The sequence below is a fragment of the Lissotriton helveticus genome, chromosome 3_1, assembly GCF_964261635.1.
Source record: "Lissotriton helveticus chromosome 3_1, aLisHel1.1, whole genome shotgun sequence".
Taxonomy (NCBI): domain Eukaryota; kingdom Metazoa; phylum Chordata; class Amphibia; order Caudata; family Salamandridae; genus Lissotriton; species Lissotriton helveticus.
Window position 1 is genome coordinate 1,114,342,809 of NC_136061.1, and position 23,354 is coordinate 1,114,366,162.

The window sequence follows — 23,354 nt, forward strand, 5'->3', positions numbered from 1 at the left end:
GCTCTATTGCGGATTTTCTCTCCTCCCCCTTATGGCACAACACTCACCTCCTCATTCGCTCTAAACCCTTCTACTGGAAGTCCTGGAGGCAGAAGGGTCTTTTGTGGGTTTCGCAATTGTTCTCCCATTCTACATTTCTCTCTTTCTCAGACCTTAGAGCGGTATACGCTTTACCTGCTTCTTTCGCTCCTAATTACTCTCGGCTCAAAACGGCGGTAATGGCTGTGTACACATCACTTGCGCAGACGCAGACATCCTCCATTCCCCCTACTCCTGCTTCGCGCCTACACTCTTTACTTCGCACAACTCCTAAAGCTTCGGCCATTTATAAGCACCTTCACGTGGCAGACACCCCTAGACCCAAATCCACGGTGGAATTACAGTGGGAGCACGACTTTGACATGGTTTGGCCTTTGCTCACCTGGGACAAGTTGTGGCTCAAGATACGCAAATCATCCAGAGCGGCGTCTCTCACGCAATCCATGTTCTTCATTTACAATAGATTACTCCTTACCCCCTCTGCCCTTCATAAGAGGTTCCCTTCCACCCAAGATATATGTTGGTCATGCTCCGCTCCATCCGCTACCCTGTTCCACATGCTCTTCTTATGTCCCTCTGTTCACGCTTTTTGGCTTAGGGTGTGGGCTCAAATCAATGTAATATTTCAAACATGCATTCCTTTCTCCCGTGCTCACATTTTTCTAGGCAGCCTTTCACCTTGCTGGGACATATTTCAGTTTGATATACGTATTGTGGATCTATTGCTGGCTGTTGCGTTTCAACAGATTACCACTCATTGGAAATCCTCATCTAACCTTTCCTTCCAAGCATGGTGGAATAATGTTTGTCATAATCACAAACTGGACACTACCTTTGTTTTCCCCCCCAACTAGCTACGAAGAGAATGGCTCTATGGCTTCCAGTTGTTCTGTACCTGGACAGATGTTCTGCTACCTCCCGTTGTCCTTTACCTGCCCAGCAAGAAGTTCTCAAACCCCCTTGATTGCCTTATCATTCCCTTATTGTTATATTTCCATATGTACTCATTCTCTCCTTTTTGCATTTTGTTAATCCAGTAATCACTTTTATGCTTAGATTTACTTGCGCTTTTTTCTTATTCATGACTATTTTGTATCATTATATTTACTGTATTTGCGAATGTATTTATATTCCCTTTTTTTTTTTATATACTTTTTCCCCTTATTGTCAACCCTTTTCCCCCTCTTCTCCTCTCCTTTTATTTCTTTTTATGCCTACTTCTCTGCCTAATAAAATCTTTTTGAACTTAAAAAAGGAGTAAAGATGTTAAGTAGTTGTCAGTTACATGTTAATATTATCACATCTGGTGAGGGGCTCACTCATTCTGATGGGCAGTCTCAGAAAATACAGAGACAAAATATCCCATTGTTTGTGCACGCAGAGGTGCACAGACGTGTGGGTGGATCAAGGTACAGTACCTTATTGTATCATAATGTGAGGTGGTGTCTGTAACGTAGAAGTTGAGTGGGTTTGTGATGGGACTAGTGGGGGTAGCGATCGAAATTCAACCAGGTCGCCACAACATGTTGCTGAAGTGAGTCTATAGTAGAGACGGCCAGGGGGACAGGCTGGTTCTCATGTGCTCATATAATTATTGTAGTGACTATCCTTCCAACCGGGTCAAGGTGGAGGTCTGTCAAAAAAGAAATTAAAGCAAAGCAGATCAGTAACCAGCATAATGCAGAGTTCAAAACATATTAATATCAACACCCCCAACTGTTCTATTGTCAATTGAGGTTCCACCTAGTCCTATGATCATGCGTAAAAAGTAAGTACTTAATTACTGTCTGAAGTTCTTATGTGATGCGCCCCCCATCGTGTGGTTGAATTATACAATGCATTCTGATACCTATATAAATTGACATGAAAAATCAGCAAAGTGAGTTAAAATAACAGTACGAGCTCTGTTAATGGTCAAACGGAAATTCATTTCTGGTGGTTGAGAAGCAAACTTATAACCTTATAGGTGTACATATAATTCTTCATCATTGTTCATGCCATCAGGGAACATACTGCCAGCCAGCAGTATCAGTCTAGATTCTAGTCTGCGTAGGCCCTGTACTCTGTTTCCACCCCTTGGGTTTCTGGGTACGGTGGCTAAGCCAAAGTATTTACCCTTGGTCCCATCCGCCTCATGTGTTTCACTGAAGTGTCTGGCAGTGCTATAGCTGAAGTCACTGTTGGTCACCGCTCTCCAGTGCTCCAGGATTCTCTTTTTTACTGGAAAGGTTGTGGAACCCACATACCGCTTGTCGCAAGGACAAATTATGGCATACACTACGAAATCAGTATTGCAGTTAATATGTTTGCTGATACGCCATTTCCTTCTTGCTCTCCTCAGTGATACTTCGCTTACATTATTGCTGTGACTGCAGGCCTTGCATTTGTTGCATTTGTAAAACCCTCCCTTCTGATCTAACCAAGATTTTTTGGTCTTGGGTTGTAGATGACTATTGACTAGGATGTCTTTAAGTGAGGTAGTTTTCCTGTATGTCACTGATGGTGATTGGCCCAATTTGTCTTTCAGGAGAGGGTCCTGTGTGAGAATGTGACATCTTTTCTTGAGGATGTTCATAAGCTGGTTGGCTTGTGTATTGTAGGTGGTAATAAACCTGACCGGTGTTTCTGAGTTGTCCTCTGTGTTGGTGCATCTAGGTGGCGAGTATAGTGCATCATGGTGGCTGATGGAGTTAGCTTTGGTTGCCCCTTTCTGCAACATTTTGACCGGATAACCTCTATTCCTAAATCTTTGCATCACGTCCTGCCTGTTTTTCTGGTATATATATTCACTGAATAAAAACATAGGTTTCAGGCCTGATATAGTTAGGAATTAGCATTTGAAAAACCTTAGAAATTCACTGAAAAAAACATAGGTTTTAGGGGTGCTAGGGGTGTTATAGTTAGCTGGACATTTCACTCATAAAAAACCATTGAAATTCCTCCGATATAGTTAGTTGTACTAACTACATATCACGCGCCCGCAATCCACTGCTGATGATGTCACATATTACATCATTCATGACATGGTCAGCAACATCACTGATGACATCACTGATTACATCATCCAGTGAATGTGGTTTGGTTCGTTATTTAAATATGTATTATATATATAGCAATTTGCATTCAAGAATGCGTGGATATATAAATATAAATATCTGGATGGAGGATTTAGTAGCAGTGTGATTGACTGTTTACTTGACTAATTTATGGTGTCTCACTGAATATATTGGATAGTGACTAAACTGTGTGAATATCTGTATTACTTTGTCAGTTGTTGTGTAAACTGCTGCACCAGTTGGTTACTAGATACTTGAAAGTCTATATTAGTTATTGATTAGTTAACTGAGTATTTGTATGGGAGAGTGAATGTGTGTGTGGGTCGGTGGGGGGTGTGTGACTGCCCAAAAATGTGTGAATAGTTGATTCAGTAGGTATATGACGTTAAGACTACATGTTATAACAGTTGCTTGTGTGAGTGACTATCTTTATGTGTGTGGTGATGAGAAAATATATCTCTCAATGGTACATGTCCAACACTGTAGAAAAATTCAAGGAAGTGTATGTGACATACATGAGACTCAAATATTGCATGAGTGACTGTATGGATACCTATATACCTGTAATAGTGATTTCATAACACACTAAGTATGAGTTACTATCTATACGAACAGATGAAGTGTTGTTTGTATAAGTGTGTAGCTAAGTAAAAGTAATTATGATCCATTGTTTACATAAGTGAGTAGGATGACTTCATAAGTGATTACGATGTGTGCTGGTGTGTAATGTCGATATAGGTGTATAAGTATATTTGATAGTGTTCTATTGATCATTGACAGCATGTATGAGTGAATCTATAGGTAACTGATTAGGTGTGTGTATAGATCTAGGAATCACTGAGTGGGTGTTTAGAAACTTGTATTGGTGTGTCAATGCTTTCAAATATTGTACTGTGTATTTTACAGTGAGTGATGAAAGGTTATTCTAGTCTATGACGAGATGTATCTGATTGTCACGTGGATGATGTCATCAGTGATGTCATCAGTGATGTCATTTGAGATGTCATCAGTGATGTCTCTGACCATGTCATGAATGATGTAATATGTGACATCATCAGCAGTGGATTGTGGGGCGCGCGAGATGTAGTTAGTACAACTAACTATATCGGAGGAATTTCAATGGTTTTGCATGACTGAAATGTCCAGCTAACTATAACACCCCTAAAAACTATGTTTTTTTAAGTGAATTTCTAAGGTTTTTTAAATGCTAATTCCTAACTATATAAGGCCTGAAAGCTATGGTTTTTTCAGTGAATTTCAAAGATTTTTTAAATGCTAATTCCTAACTATATCAAGCCTGAAACCTATGGTTTTTTTACGGAATTTCAAAGGTTTTTTAAATGCTAATTCCTAACTATTTCAGGACTGAAACCTATGGCTTTTTCAGTGAATTTCAAAGGTTTTTTAAATGTTAATTCCTAACTATAACATGTCTGAAACCTATGGTTTTTCAGCGAATTTCAAAGGTTTTTTAAATGCTAATTCCTAACTATAGCATATATGAAACCTATGTTTTTTCAGTGCATTTGAAAGGTTTTGTCAATGACAATTTTTAAATGTATTAATTCTTATATTTATTTTTTGATACTGATTTACACATTTTTTTTAACTATTTATTTTTAGATATTTTATTTTTTAAATTACATTATACATTACATTACAAAATATACTTTCTCAGAATGAAATACTTTAGTTTAAATACTTTGCAAATAGGCAATAGAGTTTTAAGAACAGTAGTTACATTTCAATTTCAAACACAATGCAACATTGAGCTGAATGGGAATTTCTGGTTAAATGCAATTAGTTACTTTATGGATTACTTTTCTAACCACAGTACTGGATCCTAGATTCAGTCCTGGGACATCGCCTGTAAACAGTTGAATAAAATCGTTTTGGTTACAGTGTTGATTTTTAAGAAATATTATTGTATTTTAAAAATTGACAGAAACTTTTGCACATAGAATCACCAATGTTATCCTATGGGAGGAAATTCACTTAGCAAGTAAGTAGTGTTATCGTTACTTTTTCTAAATCAGTGGTAGATCCTGGATCCAGCACTGGTACATCACCTGTAAACGGTTGAAAGAATGCGTTTAAGTCATACAGGCGATTTTTAAGGAATATTTGTAGTTTATGAAAATAGACACGTTGAAACTTTTGTGATGAAAACCAGACAATGGATTCCTATGGAAGGAAATACAAGTTACTGGTAAGTATGGTTAGAATTACTTTTCAGGGTCAGTGCTGGGCTAAAAGATGCCGCACTGGGTTCTCTCCTGATAACAGGTGAGTAAATCGGAATTCGTAGTTCAGCTGATTTTAGAAGAATATTTGTACAATGGTGAAGGAAGGGGGTGGGGCCTGCAGTGACATGTGTGCAAACTTGCCTTGTGGCGCGTTTTAAGTTGGGGAATTAAGTTCTCTTCTATCCTGCGGTCCCCTGGGGCCAACTAGCCCACCAGGTACCTCCAGTACGCGCAATGGAGCTGCATTGCTGAGAGGTATTCAGAGGCCACACCCCTTTTTACAACACTCTGCAACACAGCTCCATGGTGCTTACTGGAGTTACCTGGTGGGCTAGTTGCCCCCCAGGGGACCTCTGGATTGAAGAGGAACTAATTCCCCAACTTAAAATATGCCACACGGCGTGTTTGCACACATATCATCTCAGGCCCCGCCCCCAACCTTCACCACTGTGCAAATGCGCCACGTGGCATGCTTAAAGTTGGGGGATTAAGTCCCCTTGAATCTTTCGGGCGCCTGGCGGCCAACTAGCCCACCAGGTACCTCTAATATTTGCCAGGGAGCTGCGTTACATAGAGGTGTTCAGAGGCCTCGCCCTTTTTTACAACACTCTGCAACGCAGCTCTGGGTGCTTAGTGGAGGTACCTGGTGGGCTAGTTGGCCCCCAGGGGACCTCTGGATTGAAGAGGAATTAATTCCCCAACTTAAAACACGCCACAGGGAGTGCTTGCACACATATCACCTTAGAACCTGCCTCTTACCTTCACCACTGAGCAAACGCGCATGGTGGCCCGCTTCAATGAAGCAAAGCAGTTTGCAATGGAAGGGTGGGAGCCACAAGGCTCCCGCCCTGCCATTGCAAACAGCAGTGTCCCGGGGGTTGGCACCCTGTAACACTGCAGGAGCCGGCCCTGAGGGGGTGGTGATCCCCAGGGCCATGGAGGGCTCGAGGAGGGGGGCCGTGCAGCCACCCTCCCAAATTTGTTTGAAGCCACGGGGCTATTTTTTGTAGCCCCGGCAGGTGGCGGTCCCCGGGGCTGGGGGGGCCTGAGAGCCCTCCACCCAAATTGAATAGGCTGCAGGGGGTGGCGGTCCCCGGGGCTGGGGGGCCTGAGAGCCGCCCCACCCACATTGAATAAGCCCTGGAGGTGGCGGTCCCTGGGCTGGGGGGGTCCTGAGAGCCCTCGACCCACATTGAATAAGCCCCGGAGGTGGCGGTCCACGGGGCTGGGGGGTCCTGAGAGCCCTCCACCCAAATTGAATAAGCCACAGGGGGTGGTGGGCCCCGGGGCTGGGGGCGTGAGAGCCCCCCCACTCACATTGAATAAGCTCCGGGGGTGGCGGTCCCCAGGGCTGGGGGGGCCTGAGAGCTCTCCCCACCCAAATTGAATAAGCTCCGGGGTTGGCGGTCCCCGGGGATGGGGGACCTGAGATCCCCCAGGCCAAATTGAATAACCCCAGGGGGTGGTGGTACCCGGCATTTGGCCCACCCGGGGGCTAAATAGCAACGAAGCGCGGGAGCCCACGCGTTGTTTTTTTTTTCATTTCGGCCGAAATTCGCGCTGGGTACGTGAATCTCGACTATATATTTTTTTAATGCTTTTTTTGGCCCTGGGGGTCCTTGTGGGACCCCCTGAGCAGGCCTAGGGGGTCAGGGTGTTTCTACCCTGCCCCCTATTCGCGTTTTGATGAGTTTTTTCATTGGCTTCTTGTGCCTCGGTTCTACCAAGGCACATGATGGCTGCCAACACTTCCTGATTTTGACTGTTGACAGGCAATTAGCATGCAGCTCATGCATGGCAGGGTGTCTCAAGCTCGCAAAAAATACACTCATCAAAACAACTTGTACTTCCAATTGATGAAAAAATTGCAATCTCATGATCAAATCATTATTCGTGAATCTGATAAAGGAGGGAATATTGTGATATTGCCATGCGACCTGTACATGGAGGAAGCCTTTAAACAACTAAATGACAGGGATTGTTACAGGAGAAGTAACATTCAAGGAGTAGAAAATTATTGGAATGATTTTTACGCTAAACTTCTTGCCTAGATGAGCACTAGCCTGTTGAATAATGTCGAGTTTAAGTCCTCAAAGAATGACCACCCTGTAATTCCCGTGATTTACTTCATTTCGAAGATTCACAAGGATGCATCAAGATCACCCGGCAGGCCAATCATCTCTGCTCGCAACAGCCTGTTGGAAAATACTTCACACTACATTTTTTTTTCAGGAGTATGTATGACAACTACGGTCTTTTATACGGACACTAGTGAGTTTTTTAAGAAACATCAATGATTAGAAATGGGACTCAGATTGTGTACTGATTTCTCTTGATTTTTCATCACTTTACACTAGTATCCATCATCAAGATCGAGGAAAGGCGGTGGAGCACTATTGGGTACTAGACCAATGTACTTGTACTGACACAACAAAATGCTGGTAAACATGATCACGATATGTTTGAAAAATAACTACTTTCAATTGCAGATTCAGATCTTTCACCAGACCAGAGGCGTAGCAATGGGGGCATGTTTTTCACACAGTTATGCCTGCCTCTATATGGGACTCTGGGAGAAACAAGTTCTTAAGGTTAAATATGGTGATGTTCTGTGAAATCATGTTTTAATTTGGCACAGGTACATTGCTGATTTGTTCGTGATTTGGAGAGGCACGGAGGAGAGTGCCCTCCATTTCATTGAACATATCAATGTAAATAGCCTAAATGTGCACATTACAGCCCATATTAGTAAACTGTCAGTATGTTTTCTGGATGCTGAGATCTTTGTAGCTAATGACAGGTTAGAAACCAAATTGCATAGAAAGCCAACAACAGGTAACACACTATTGCATGCCACCAGCCACCATCCCAGACATCTCATTCACAGCATTCCCTTTGGGGAAATTTTGAGAATTAGGTGATTTTGCAGTAGGGACAGTTACTGTGAAAAGGCAGAATATGACAGTAAATACAGATTCCTGGCCAGGGGTTATGTTGAAACCACGATTGACAATGCAATCAAAAAAACAAGAAGACTCCACAGATCTGAGTTGTTGAGCAATAGAGCTAGCTCAAGTAAAAAGACTAGTGATCAGTCAGACCAACCCTCCAGATTAATCCTAACGTTTAATAGTCAACACCAGACATTACGTAGGATTATGAATATCATCATCATAACCACTTTATTCGATTTTTTCAAAAATCATAAAAGTATGCTATATACAATAAAAACATTTCAACGATTCATAAAATGCATACAGTACATTCAAATATAATAAAATAATGATAAAAACATATAAAAGGTTTCCTCATTTGAATTCCATAATTCATGGTCAATCTAATTCAGCTATCCTAAAAACCCCCATAACTACAATGCAAGTCTCTTCTTCCTACTTCGAAAGGCTGCAACAAGAAAACTTGCCACACTATACATAGTTACAGGTGATTCCAATAGTAGCAAAAAAAGTAAAGCAGGTTTAGCCTGTATAAATGCTTTCTCTTTCAACAAAGGAACAATAAACTTCCTTCTGGCATCATGATAGAAAGTGCAAAACAGCATAAAGTGCATAGTATCTTGCGATGAAAATTCATCGCATTTACAAACGACCGCATCTTCAGGCTTAGTCCACCCAGTTTGTTCACTTAGAACCATATGGATCTGATTAAACCGAAGCTTTGTTAAGAGCCATCTATGGAACGGATTAGTGACGACTGCTAAATATGGTTGAACGGATGGGCAGGAAATTAACATATAATGGGCCCTGACAGTGGGTTTACTTAGTTGTTTTTCCTCCCGCTCAAGTTCCTTATAATTACGGAAGTTAGTTTTAACCCAAGTCAGGTCTGCCTTTTTCAGTCCAGAAGGATTGAAAAAGATCTCTGGGCGCCCCAGTTCTGTTACTGTCTGCTTGATGTATGCTAACCATTGAATATCCTTAGCCTTATCTAGGTTTAAGCAGTCCTTAAGTATTTTATGGTTCAAGGTAAGATTAGTGTTAATCCAAACTCTGATCCAAAGTAGGATGGGTGCCATTGCTATAATGTCGCTGATATATCCCATCCCCAGCTCCTGATGGACCGCAAAGGTAGCGGTCGATTGGGGGAGATCCAGAAGGGAACGAAGAAATTTATTTTCCTCCCTTTGGATAGTGTCTCCTTTTACATATCCCCAAAGGCCCGCACCATACCTAGCTATTGAAAGTGTCTTAGCCTTGTAAATAGCTATCAAAGCTTCACATGGCTTCCCCGCCAGTCTTCTCGCAAAATTTAAGATTGCATTAGCGGAGCTTCTTACCACTTTGATCTTTGATGTAAGTTGCGGGGACCAGTGACCCTTGTTGTCAAATACCACCCCAAGGTATGTGAAAACCTTTACACTTGAAATTACTTCCTTATTGCAATAGAAATTCTTGATGGTGTTTTTGCTGGCCCCAATAGCCATTATATGGGATTTGGAGTTATTCACTACTAAATCAAGCGAATTCATGAAAGCCCCAAAGGAGTCAAGCAATCTTTGCAACCCAAGAGGTGTACGTGCTACCAGAGCAGCGTCATCCTCGTATAAGAGTACAGGTATAGGAGTACCTCCCATACGCGGAATATCGAGGGACGCAGTTAACAGCCTCTCCTCCAGGGAGTTTATGTACAACGTGAAGAGCATGGGGGCCAAGATGCAGCCTTGGCGTACACCTCTCGCAGATTTAAACCACGCTGTGCATTTGCCCTCCTGTGTCATCCTGATGGTGGCCCTCAAGTCTCTATGTAATTCTGATAAAAAAATATCCCAGGGAAGCATCAAGCCCCAGGTTCAATAGCATAGTCCACAGCTTTGACCTGTTAACCAGGTCAAAGGCTGTGGACAGGTCCATGAAACCTAGAAAAATGGAACCTTTGGCTGCCCTTGTATATTTTGACACGATCAGATGTAAGTTTAGGCATTGGTCCTCCGTACCTCTCCCTGACCTAAAGCCATATTGGGCGTTGGATAGGATGTCATTATCCATCGTCCACTGTGTTAATTTGGCTAGGACCACTATCCCCAAGATCTTGACGGAGGAATCCAATAAAGATATCTCCCTGTAACATCTGGGATCACCCCTTTGGCCCTTCTTGAAAATGGGGATGATAGTTGAACAAGACCATGTTTTTGGGAAACCTAATTCAGAAACGAAATTAAAAACATTTGCAAGTAAAATCGCCCAGAACTTGGTGTTAGACTTATACATGTCGGCGGGAACCCCGTCCGGGCCAGGGGCTTTACGCCCAGCTGTGCCCTCTTTCGTAACCTCTATCTCAGCTACTGTAAATCTTAACGGTGGCAGAGGTTGCAAACTAGTTGGTAACAAAAACGGCTCCTGTACTTTATTGCTACCATAAATTTCCTTAAAATGATTTAGCCAGACTTCCTCCTCAATATTTGTTTCTAGGGCAGTGTTCATTGTCTCAGCAAATAAGGGATTATTGATTATTGCCCAGAATTTAGAGCTGTCCTTCATAGTGGCTGATTCCATTAATGAGTTCCAAGCCTCTTTCTTAATGGACCTTTTTCTTTCCCGCAGGGTCAAGTATATTCTTTCCTACGGTTTGCGACCAACAGCTTGTCCCTGGGCTTATTTTTGAGTGCTTTCATTAGTAAACTATGCGCTATTGAGCAATTCTGGTCAAACCAGCCTAGAACTAGAGCGGCTTTCCGCTTAGTTATAATTGTCAGTTCCATGGATACCCGTGCACAAATAGCCTCAAAAGCTGCTATTACATCGCCCCCAAAATTTGTCGGGTCTTTACAGATGTTTAGTTCCCTAGCCACCTTTTGTTGAATAGTGCAAAAAAGGTCTTCAGGGCACACCTTACTCCATTTCAGTCTCCTTCCTTGATCTTTACTCTTTACGTCAGTCGCAGTCTTAGTAAAGGCCTTTTTATTCAAGAGGCCGAGTGTCCCATCCAGAACGAGTATAACCGGGTTGTGATCGCCATACCCACTAGGTATGGCATTGTAGGGCACAGCATAATTTACCAGCCCCGGTGACAAGAATATATAGTCAATAATTGATTCACTATCTCGAGCTTTATATGTGACAACTTGATCGCCCTGGTTTAGAAACCCCACCTCAAACAAATCGTTAGATGACAGGAGTTCTTCCATAGCCTCGCCCTTGGAACTATGTTCAAAGTGTTGTGGAGTAGTAAGTTCAGGGCCATCATAATCCTTGTACTGGCAATTAAAAGCACACAATTGAACATTAAAATCCCCCAACATGATGAACTGAACAAAGGTAGATTGTTTATGTTTGTAGTCACTTAGGAATTCAGACAAAGAATAAAGATTAAAATTTTGGGCCCCCCCTTGCATAGAATTGTAACAATTTATGAGGACCAACTTATTATGATCTGGTAACAGGATTTCTAACAGCATAAAGTTTTTTGATAAGCTGTCAAGTTCCTTTACTCTGCCCACAATATTAACTGAGACTAGGAACATAAAACCACCTTTATCTCTCCCCATTGGTGATCTTTCGGCTGGGACAAAAAAGGATGTATAACCATCAAGCCAAAAACCCTTGTCCCTGGCCCAGGTCTCCTGGAGAGCAATAATGTCGTATTCTTTTACCATGTTTAACCAAGCTGGATCATCCTTTTTCGAGCGCAACCCTGCTATTTTCCAGGTCATCAGTTTTATACCATCCCTTAAAGGTGTTAATGTGGTGACTCTGGGTTCTGAGAGCATGACAGGTACTATAGACATGTTAACTCTGTTTTCACCAGGACTAGCCCCCAGGGAGGTTTCACAGTTAAGTCAATCTACTTCCTCTAAATTAACTAAAGGAGTGAATCTGTTAGAGAGGACTAAGTTCTCTCTGGGCTCGTACATGTGTCTATTCCTGGCTGGCACCCATCCCCAGGATTTCTGGGTAACCTATGGATGCTCATCGATGGCATGGTTTATAGTTCTCCCATCTTGGTGTTCTGTATTTCCTGTCTGCCTGATCCGCCCCCCCGAAAGGCCGGGTCGCCTGCGGGTAAAAAAAAAACAGGGGCATTGCACGGATGCTCGCATTGTTTGGATCTAAGTTTGAGGCATCCCAAAAAAGGCGACTAGACACGTTGGGACTATTAAAGTTCACAATAATGCAATCGCCTTTTAGATGTTTTTTAGTGTAGCCTACCCAGCCCACCCTTCTGCCCATCCTGATGCTATTAGCTATGTCCTTCTCTCCGCTGCAGTTCTCATTACACCATTTCCTGATGTTATGTAACAGTGTTTCGGGAGATTCCACCTCTCCTGCGTCTAAAGGTGGGACGTTTACCAGGATTGCTACAAAAGGAGTAGCTTCTGGGGGGAGATTAACTGGCGGCACTAAGGCAGGTTGTCCTCCCCCTCCCGTATTCCTGGTGGGTAGTTGTTGCCTAATCTCAGCTAACTTGCCTCGTGTCCCCGATCCACTTAAGGGTGTCCTGGACACATATTCCCCTTGTTCAGTAGACGGGGAGATGGTGGGTCTCTCAGGGTCTAGCATTCTCGGGCAAGAAGATAGACCTTTAATTTCCCTGGCTTCCAATATCATGGGTGGAATAGCTTGTGGGGCTAATACAGGTGCATCAAGTTGTTTAGTAAGTGAATGATCGTGAATGTGTAAAAAATCCTTAATGCGGTCACATTTCTTCATTAGTCCATTTACACAATCTTTGAGGGTTTCAATTATATCAGTAGAAATTCGAATTAAGGTAGATTCGAGTTTTTCGGTGAAAATGTTTTCAACTAATGTTCTTAATGCCCCTCTAGGTCACTTGTAAGCAGCAGTCCTTCTATGTCGGTAGTTTTGCTGGTTGGTTTAGCATTTCCATATTGCCTCTTCCCACGATTCTTACAGTTTCCGTCAACTCCGGGGATGGTAGATTGATCGGTTCCTGTGCCGGTAGAGGTTTGCAAACATCTATTATAACCCTTGGTTCCAGAGGGATACAGTTAGTGTGGGGAACACGTTTGCTCTCTGTACCCACCTGACCTCCATCTAGACCCAGTTCCCGCTCTGTATCAGCGATCTGAGTAGACAGTTCTCCTACTGCAGTGGTTAGGTAGTTGAAGATGCTAGAGGTATTTCTAGGTACTTTGGCCTTGCTCCCCCTATTAGGGATGTTAGTATCTTTCTCTTACCCATGATGTCAGGGGGGTGGCCCGTCCCGTCCCTGGTTGTCCCCGGATGGCCACAGATGGCCCCGCCCTTGTCCCGGGCTTCTCCCGCGCGCGACTCGTGGGGCGAGAGGGCCCTCTCCCAAAGGGGGCACTCTCCCCTTTGTAGCGCCTCCGGGCGCTCTGGTGACGTGTGGGAGGCGCGACGCCCCCAGTGCTGCTGGGGACTGTGGTCGGGAGTCTCCCGGCGCTCCCGGTCTGCCAAAAGTATTAAGCCGTTCCCCTCACGGCGCTCGTTGCAGCGCCAGGAGCCGATGCCCCTGCGCTGTGTCAGCAGGTAGGTGTGTGCAAAAAAGGACCCCAGGTGGCTCACGGGCACTCTCCCCTTTGTAGCGCCTCCGGGCGCTCTGGTGACGTGTGGGAGGCGCGACGCCCCCGGGCTGCTGGGAACTGTGGTCGGGAGTCTCCCGGCGCTCCCGGTCTGCGAAAAGTATTAAGCCGTTCCCCTCACGGCGCTCATTGCAGCGCCAGGAGCTGATGCCCCTGCGCTGTGTCAGCAGGTAGGTGTGTGCAAAAAAGGACCCCAGGGGGCTCACGGGCACTCTCCCCTTTGTAGCGCCTCCGGGCGCTCTAGTGACGTGTGGGAGGCGCGACACCCCCGGGGCTGCTGGGGACTGTGGTCGGGAGTCTCCCGGCGCTCCCGGTCTGCCAAAAGTATTAAGTCGTTCCCCTCACGGCGCTCGTTGCAGCGCCAGGAGCCGATGCCCTTGAGCTGTATCAGCAGGTAGGTGTGTGCACAAAATGATTATGAATAATAATTGGCCCCTGGTCCTCAGTGATCTTGTCCTTGGAGATAAAATGCAAAAAAATCCTAACATCACTATTAGGAAAGGAAGATCGAAGGGTGATACCCTGGTTAGCAGTAGCCCAGAGATAAGACCTGTTAAAACTTGGTTAAATTCTAGAAAAGGGTTTGTAAATTGTACGTTGTGTCGGGCTTGCAGATTTGGGGATAATAAAATGACTTATAAAACCGCATTCAAGGCAGAACCCCTGCCTATAACAAAAATGCTTACCTGCAAAACAGAATATGCAGTGTATGTGCTGGATTGCTTGTGTGGCCTGCAGTATGTAGGGAGTGCAAAATGCAGGTACACAAAAGAATACTCCAGCACATCAGGGCAATTACCAACTCCAATGGTACATACCCGGTTGCAAGACACTTTAAAGACTTCCACAGCAATAATTTAGAATGGCTGAAATACTTTTCTGTGGATGCAGTCCCAGCACTCAGGCAGGGTGGTAACCGGAAAACCTTATTACGCAAACTGGAAACCAAGGATATAATAGAGCTGGATACTAAAACGCCACAGGGCCATAATTCTAGTGAAGACTTCTTTACCTGCCTTTGACACTTTTCGTTCCAACTGTTTTGCAACTTCATCTGCTGAACTGCTCTAGTATTTTAGTCTCTACATATATTTTCACATTTATGCACTTTACGAACCATTGAGGTTTATTATGGTGGCCCTATCTAGCACAAGCCCTTTTTCTGTAGACATATCAGTATATGCAAGGCCCACTTGGGTTGAATTGTTTGACATTGCACATAGGTATAAGAAAGTGACCTGAAAACTTGTGAACACACAGTTTAGGTCTCTCAAAGGCATGGCGCTACATTGACTGAATTATGTCTTGGTTTTTGAAGGGATTATGCCGTGCATGCACTTGTCCATATTCAGTGGTTTAAAATCTGTCTCTTTTTTAAATGCATTTATATTTATATGTGAATTGCCTTTTTAAATATTTATAGCTATTTATAAATATTTAGAGATTCTTGCTTTTACTTACCTCAATCATGAAGAATTCCAATATACATTTATTTAAAAGCATTGTTTTACAATGACTCTTTTATGTCTGTAATGATGTTTTTGTCACATGTTTAGGCATTAGCACTTTAAATGTTGAAGGCACTCCGCATGCTGGTCCTATGATCAGGGCCTCTTCTGGCTGAAACGCGTCAGGGTGGTGGTGTAAGGGATCCAATACTATTCCTTGCACCAACAAGTACGGGTCTGCACTCGTTTGTTCCCCTTGGAAGACTGGGAATAACACAGGCGAAGTCTGTAGCAATATATATATGGCCTTAACTACATAGGCAGTACAAAACAGCAAGTGCACGTCAGGATCCTTCAGCATATCCGTGCCATCTTACATTGTGATCAGGCATACCCAGTGGCTCGCCACTTTGAGAGCATACACAATAAAGATATCAATTGTCTCTCATATTACGTGGTGGCATCTGTCCCTAAACTCAGAAGGGGAGGTAACCGTGAGCTCAAACTGAGGCAGCTTGAGTCAAGCTTGATCCTCGAGTATGACAGCAAGTGGCCCAATGGGCTAAATAATACTGAGGATTTGCGCCACTTCCTTTAGAGACTCACTACCGTAATTAAAGCCCAGGTGGTCAAGACTTTTTACCTGCATCCCATCTGCTCCCTAGATATGTCAGGTTCCCTGTGATCTAGGGAGATGGTCAATGTTTCAGTATTCAGTCTACATATTATTGGGTTCATGTATAACAGTAGAAGTGGCTAGTCAAGTTCCTTGTTAGCCACTCCAATGATAATTCCATCATTTTCGCTTCCTTATGTATATATTAATTAATTGATTTGATATATAGATGTATTTTTATAATTCTAGATGTGTGATCTTTTAGCACTTTTTTTACACAGGGTGTTTTTACTATATAAAAAAACTTGTTTTTATATATGATGAAGTATTTAAACCAGTATCAAATGTTTTAATATATGCTTTTACGTAACATATGTAAGGTAAATATTTTCCTTCAATGTCGTAACTAGCATTTATGCATTGCATACACAGGTTACTGTCACCATGCACTTCTAGCACTTTTTCCTCTCTCTTTTATCGCATTTTTGCACATAATATAATCACTCCACGAATTACAGACTGTGATTCAACGATTATTGTAATTGGCACTTTCAATTTTACCCACTTCCCCTTTGTGTACAGGTCACTACTTTGTACATTGCATAATGTTTCCAAAGGGATTTATCCTTGAATAGTTTGTGAAACGACACAAAATAGATGGTTTTTAATTGAAAATGTTTTTTAATTATTTCCATCATACTGAGTTATTTTTCATTGTAAAGTAACTTATTTTGTGTATTTGCACATGTCTTGAGAGATACCATAGAGTGTTTTCTCTATTGCTATGATCATGTGACCTGTTTGAAAATTGGTGGGGAGGCGGGCTTCACTGCATTATAAAAACAAAAGAATACAGTTGGGTCATTGCATGTGATCAAGGGCTCTTGGAGCCTGAAACGCGTCTTGCCCTCTTGCTACCAACCTTTCCTGCAATAAAGACCAACCTGTGAATTGTAAGCTGTGGTCCGTCACCGGTTTGCTTCGCTAGTCCTGGGTTGTGCTGGGATTGGAAGTGGCGTTCTTTGGAGTCTGCGCACATATATATATATATATATATATTACCTACTGGCGGTCGCCAGTAGGTATATATAGTTAGGATTTTTTCTCTATGGGATTTTTGAAAATTCTATGTCTAATAACTTTGGCGTTTGTGGACGGAATTGGCTGAAATTTTCAGGAAAATGGCACATTTTGTTTCTGAGCAGCCCCTGAAAATTTGGGGGGGGTTCGTCAAGGGGGGGCCGAGAAAAAAGGGGGTCCCAAAACGTGTTTTTAACATTGAGTTTTCCATAGGGCGGTTGGCCTCACTTTTAGCCCGAACGGCTGAATGGATTTGCACGAAACTTGGCAAAATTGTAGGGACTGGTAGCCCGATGTGCCTTTTGTAGGTCTCAATATATGTGCTTCAGTGGATTTTGAGAAATTAACGTTAAAAAAAAGATATATATCTGTAACAGCGGAGCGGGCAGCGCTCCGGTTCGCGGACTTTACGCGGCACGGAGCTTTGTGAAGCGAAGCTGATTGGTTCTCCGGCGTCTGTAAACATTCCAAACAGTCCGTAGCGGCCGCCATATTGTCTCTCGGTAGGATCGAGAGACAAGCGGAGGCCAAACCGAAGGGGCAAATGACCATAAGGGGGCATAGTAGATCCTCCCTGACCCTCTAGGTTTGATGTGGAGGTTTTAAAAGGGCCCCGCGGGGCAAAAAAAAATAAATAATAATAATGGAACGGCTGAATGGATTTGCACGAAATTGGCAAAATTGTAGGGACTGGTAGCCCGATGTGCCTTTGCTAGGTCTCAATATATGTGCTCCAGTGGATTTTGAGAAATTAATGTTCAAAAAAAGATATATATCTGTAACAGCGCTCCGCTTCGCGTACTTTTCGCGTTACGGAGCTTTGCGAAGCTGATTGGTTCTTCGGCGTCTGTAAACATTCCAAACAGTCCGTAGCGGCCGCCATCTTGTCTCTCGGTAGGATCGAGAGACAAGAGGAGGCCAAAGCGAAGGGGCAAATGACCATAAGGGGGCATAGTAGATCCTCCCTGACCCCCTAGGTTTGATGTGGAGGCTTTAAAAGGGTCTCGCAGGGCAAAAAAAAAAAATATCATTTTTTTAGTTTTTTTGCGTGGAGTGCGCCCGGTTCGCGAACCGGGAAGCGTTCTGGGGAGCGTACTTTCTTGAAAATTAGTGAAAAAAGTTAGAGTAAAATAATAATTGTGAGTGATCAGATGTAGGGTAGCTCTGAGAAGAGCTTTTGGGTTTATGGTACATTTAGGTACTTATAAGTAGGTACCAATGCACAGTCTTAAATTCAGAGTGAAAATTCTGTTGCCCTCATCTGAGAAGTGAACTCCATCTCCTCTGTAGATATCTTGCTTGTAGTAACGCAAGTTATTGTTGTACAGGGAGCCCATTCCATGGCCTCTCATGTAAGCTGAAACAGATTTGTTTACATGCTTCCTCGATTTCTCAATTTGTGGACAAAATTGGTTCGACCACCTCCATTTCTGTCTTTGGCATATATTTGAATATACCAAGGCAGTCTGAGGAAAAAGTGCCATCAATTGCTCAAAGGTGTCCTTTAAAAGCATTTCCAGACCTACCCCAGTCAAAGTGCCCAAATCATTACCTCCACAGTGCACAATTAACAGGTCAGGTTTTGGCAAATGCATAAAGGTTTTCACCAATGGTATCAATTGGTGACATTTTAATCCTCTGTGGCCAAACCACTTAATTTCCACATCTTGTAAATTGAGGTTAGGTAAATTCCTGTTTTCAGCGTACCTCTGAGCCCAATAGATGTAACTATGTCCAACAATCCAGACAGAAAACATGGCGAGAGAAGGTTCTCCTGCAGTCAGATGAAGTGTGGCAATGAAATGGCAGTTGAAAAAATGAGAGTGTAAAATGAAGAAAACTGAGGAGTTTCTGTGTTAATGAAGCAGTAAGAGTGATTGGTGGATTTTGATTGCTGAAAACAGAAAGTTAGGGTGCATGGATGAGTTCGTTGAAAGATGTATTTTGAGTGGCGAAGAAAAAATCATTAAATGAAAGATTGCACTGGATATGCCGGTGCACTGAGAGTTCAGAGTTCAATTGCAACATTGTTGTGTGAACTTGGAAACACCAGAGGTCTTGCAAGAGGTGGTTGCTATGCAGAAAAAGCAGAGAGGGGGCAGAGGGGAGAAGGGTTTTGATTTGAAAAAAAGTGAGGGAAGAGTTTTGATTGGGTGACATGAGAGATATGTGTGAAGAATTACAGCATTTCTGTGCTTTTGATAGCTGCAGACTCTGGAGTGCATACCTTTTGCTCTGCTGAAGACAAATTGGTGTGTTTCTGAGACTGTTTTGAAACTCAAAGTATTTGCTAAGGTGAGAAAAGATTTCTTTAATTTAGATAGAAAATAGTGTGCTTTAAGGAGAAAATTATGAAGAAAGTTGTGTTTTTCAAATGTTGCTTTGTCTCAAGTGTTTTACAAATAGATTTTGTTTCTTTGAGAAATTGTAGTTGGAGAAAATGTGAAGTATTAGTACTGACAGGGTTTTTATGTGCATAGGAGCTGTGGAGTGTTTTCAAATTATGACTTGTAAATCGTTTTTGAGAAAAAGCAATGGTTTTAATATTGATGACAAGGACATAATGGTGTCTGCTTCTTTATAAGGTAATTGAGAGTCTCTGATGTTATTTTTCCCATTTCAATGTAAGAAGTTTGTCTGTGGAGCAAATTGCTTGTAAATATGCTCCCACCTGTGCATGGCAAATTTAGATTTTGAATGTTTGCGTTACATAGGCATGTTAAAGGTGACTGAAACATGCTGCAAAGGCAATCAAAAAACGCTTTTATGTGTCTTAAGGACATTTTAAGTCATTTCCCCATGTGCAGTGTTTTCAAATTATGAGTTGAAAATCGTTTTTGAGGTAAAGGAATGTTTTCAAAATTTATGTGCGCCATATGCCCCCAAATTTCTTTTTCAGGGGTGCAGCAGGGTGTTCTTGAGACACCCCTGCACCCTCGGAAAAATTCGTAATTTGCGATGAGGTAATTGCTAATCGCAAATTGCACCTTCATTCCTATGGGCCTCCTGCTGCATGGAAATGAATGGGTAATTTGTAATTAGCAAATAGCTCATCGCAAACTAGGAATGGTAAAGAATCGCTATTTATTCCTTAAAGTTCGCTATTTAGGAAATGCAAAAAACTTTGATGATACATATGGCGGTTCATCTCTAACAAGATAAGAAGCATAGGGATAGATTTATGATGACTGGCGCATCACCAGGGATGTGTTAGTCATTCTGTGCCGCTGTTCCGTCACCTATGGTGTGCTGCATTTACAATGCGGCGCATCATGGGGCAAAAACAGCACAGATGCGTGACGTATCTGTGCCGTAAAGGTGGCGCATTGCTGGAGTTGTATCGCAAGTGTGATGAAGCTCCAGCAAGGCTCAGGGGTGCCCCTGTCGCAGGGTTTCTGTTCTCGCACAGAACTGTGGACAGAGGATTGGAACCTCGGCGAATTAGGGTGCCCCAAAACTCACCTTAGTAATCAAAAACCCCTTAGCAAGCTAGGTACAGTGTCACATTGGATATAACAAACTCTCAATGTTTAGACAATCCAGAATATGAACTTATAGTACCTCAGGATACGTGGAACTCATGAACAGTCGGTCGTTATATATTTCTTAGAAACCAGAACATGGAGTTAAGAAGAACACATGTGTTTTTGAAATGTTTATTTACTAATGCCGTCTTCTCAGGCGTAGTATCTTAGATAATACAAGTACACATATTATCAGTAGCAAAATTACCAGCATAGTTACTAGTACATAAAAAGCGAATGGTGACAGTATGTTAACATGCTGTAAATGAATAAGAGTTAGCAACACTTATAAGCAGCCGCGGGCCGTGGAGGGAGTTACGGTGGGGCAGGGAGGCGGGGAGGGGGAGGGGCAGGGTGGAGAGGGCTCCACCCTGCCCCTCCCCCTCCCCGCCTCCCTGCCCCACCGTAACTCCCTCCACGGCCCGCGGCTGCTTATATCTCACCCTCCCTAATACACATATTATATTATTTGCTAAGAAGGTCTCTTTGTGTTGGTTTAGGGCGTGCCCATACTTTAGTGTCTTAGATTTGAAGGAATCACATCAGCATACACCAGCTCTCTCTTCATGTGAACCGCATCAAGTGTTGTGTATGTGTGTTCGGCAAAGCAATATAAAACCCGCCTCATGCCCAGAATTGGCAGAAGCTGCACTTATGTTATGAGTATGAAGTCGTGGAGATCAGACCTCATAACAATTCTGTATCGTGTTGTTCTTGAAACTTCAGCACTCGCTGTACAGATATAGTTTAACAAGTAAAGCAGATAGTAGAGCAATAACATATTATTCTCATGTAAATCACGATGAACTATTAGGTTGAAAGCTAAAGCAACAACTAAGTGTCGTGTGCAGAAGTTGCAAAAAAGGAAAAATGGTGTTTAAACCGGTAATGAGCCCATGCTAACTTAACACGGTGTAAAGATATCCAGGATCTAGATGACACCTCCCCATGATCCGGAAACGAACTGAATAAGATAATAGAAGTGCCATCTCATGAGAGCAGATTGCAACTTTATATGTGGACGGTCCGCAAGGTAAAACATTAAAAACTAGGAAAATTTAATGCTAAAGAAAAATAAAACAGCCAACTACTTTATCGAGGCTTAAGCCAATAGGCAAGCTAAATAATAAAAACTTGACAAATAAGTCAATGAATTGTCAATGAAATGCTAGTACTCAGCATATCAAACATGAAAAAGGTCTATGACATAACTGTGTATGCAAAATAAGCTGCAACAGCCTCTAATAGGAAGTCACCGTCTTCATCCGAAAAGAGTTCAGCCATCCAATTTAAAAGCGGAAAAGAACATACGTGCTCTCCCAGCACCGGATCCTCTATCACCATCAGAGGACAGCTCGGTGGGTTTTCAAGAAAGCTCTGTTCCAAGAAAGACTGTGTTGCCGCCAGTAAATTCCAGGGACCAATTAGTCCATGCATCAATGCCACAACCATAATCCTTTCACCAGGACAAACCAACTCGTGAGTAATGATAGGAGTCATCAGCTGATTAAAGTCGACGTCAGGAGAAACCGGTCCGCAGAGACACAAATCAATGGCCCAATCGAAATCACAGGTCAGGCAGTAAAATACAGGCTGGACACAGGTGAAGTAGGAGAATTGAAAAGATAATCCATATGCCGTGCTTAATATCGCCAACGGCATTGTGCCATAATATTCAAGCATGCGATTGCGGAACAGCGTCAGCAGCTGCAGGGCGGGAGCTTGCACAGGAGGGACATCCATATTTAAAAATTTAAAAAAGCACAAGAGCGTCCGTTGGTAATGCAAGTAAAAATGGGAATCCACCAAGCACAGTGGAAAAAATAGAATGAAAGAAAGCAGGGATGACTCCAAAGATTTTCTCAAATGAAGTCACGAGACCACTGGTAACAACTTTAAAAAAGTGCGCCAGGCCCTTTGTGGAGGACGCGTTAAAGATAGTCCGAACCATGTCGCTGAAATGCAAAGGCGAATCAGTATTTAAAAGGGTCTGCACCTCTGTACGGGTGTTCGCTATGTGAAGCACGAAAGTTTCACGGGCCGAACTCAAGGCCACCTCTCTCTGAGACAAAAGAGCTCTTATTCTTGCCATGCCGTTGAAATGTGCTCCCAAGGTTGGTATTTGTGGCCAGATTGAAAACTCCCTATGTTCATGTGTGGGAGGAAATAGAACATTTCTGCAGCAAATAACCAGTTCACTTACTGTTACGATAAAAGGAATACTTTTAATTAACCCACAACAATCTTCATTATTGAGCATCCATTTTCCAACAACTTGAACGTGGGGATGATAGCAGGAACTGGCGTGCCTTGCAACACGCAAGCCATATTTGGTCGGTGTTTGTTGCATGAACCGTGTAACTGTATGTGCCTACACATTAGTGAATGATCTGGCGTCTCAGTGCATTCCTCTCCATTCAGATAAACTTCTTGATCATCTTTGAAAATCTGTATGTGTATGTGTATCTGTATATGTATGGAAGCGACCAGACCTCATGAAGAAAACCACTACCTAAAGGTTCATAACGACCTATTGGTATATATTTCATACAATTTGAAAACGTATATAAAGCAAAAGGCAGCGTTATTAAACCGTGGATAAGGCACGTTGCCAAAGCAGCCAACCTTTTGGATTTATACTGGAAATGTTAAAGGAAGAATTACGGAGTAGGGCCTGTAAATCTTTAATGGACAACCGAGTAAAATTACTCCAACCATCATATCCCTCTAACTCCGGGATAGTAGGGGTGTTTAATTTTTTAGAAGTAGCCAATCCAAAGCATTTGGTCTGGGAAATTGTTTCATTCACAAACAACATATGATTTGG